The sequence below is a fragment of the Fulmarus glacialis genome, unplaced genomic scaffold (genome assembly GCF_000690835.1).
Source record: "Fulmarus glacialis isolate BGI_N327 unplaced genomic scaffold, ASM69083v1 scaffold17992, whole genome shotgun sequence".
NCBI classification, from domain to species: Eukaryota; Metazoa; Chordata; class Aves; order Procellariiformes; family Procellariidae; genus Fulmarus; species Fulmarus glacialis.
In genome coordinates this window covers 478-1,604 of record NW_009197376.1, presented here as the reverse complement: position 1 = coordinate 1,604, position 1,127 = coordinate 478, and positions in this window count along the sequence as shown.

Here is a 1,127-nt window from a genome sequence, read left to right as displayed (position 1 = left end):
CCGCGCGCAGCCACCTTCCTAACGAGGCCACGGCTGCCGCCGCTGCTGCCAGCAGAGGCAAATCGAAGAACAACGGCTCTCCCGTGGATGTTTTGAGGACGGTGGCGAAGTGTGTGCCGGCTGTTTCACAACCAGCCATCAAAATACTTTGCAGTTCCTCACCTGTGTTTGGAGACGTGCTTCCGTCAGCCCCCGGGTCCCATCCCTGCTCTGTGTGCTCCAGTCCCGGTGTGTTTTGGAGCATTCTAGGGAGGGCAGCTCGTCCGGGAGGTGGTGTTTTACCCAATGCTCACAAGCTTCGTGGCTTCGAAACCACTCCCCAGAACCAGCTTACATTTGGTAGAGAAACACGTCTCCAGCCGAGCGGGCTGGAGCAGCAGGCAGCTCCCTGGGCGAGCTGCAAAACCGAACTGTAAATTAAAATTACAATGTAAAACACAAACGTGGCTACAGACCCTCCGCGCTCTTCCTCGCTCCCGAAGAGATGAGCTGCTCCTGACGCAGAAGCTCCCAGCAAAGCCTGAAAGCTGAGAGCATGCCCTGTCAAGCACCAGCCTCTCCGGGGGAGGCCGAGAGGGGCTGGCGAGGGGGTTTAATTAAAATCAGGTTTTCCTGCAAAAGCTTGTGCGATCTCCGGCCGTCGGGGCCGAGCTGCGTATCGCTCGCAAGGTGTCGTGTATTCATGGAGCCGTGTACCTCCCAGGTACTTAGAGGAGCCTGTAAATTACAGGCTTTTATGGGGGTGTATTTTACAGCGTGGTGCCAGGAGATGTAATGATGGCATGTATCACTGCCGGGGCCGGGATGCAGCCGGTGTGGGCTAACCTGGGGAAAAAGGCTGTTTGCAGAGAGCCGCGCAACGGGGAGGAAAACGCCGAAGCAGGACAGGGCTCTCGGCTCCTTCCCTTGCTGCCGCGCAGCCCCGGGGGGACGGCTGGTACCCGGCTCCCAAAGGATGCTGCAGGGATGTGCACGGCCCCGCGGGGCTCAGCGTCCTCCGCGGGTCCCGGGGTGGGCGGTGGGGAGCTGCGGCCTGTTAGCGACTGCGTGAGCCAAAGTGCCTTTTATAGAGCAAGAGCAGGAGTAATTTATCGGGAAGCTTTTAGGGAAATGAGCAGCGCCTGGGC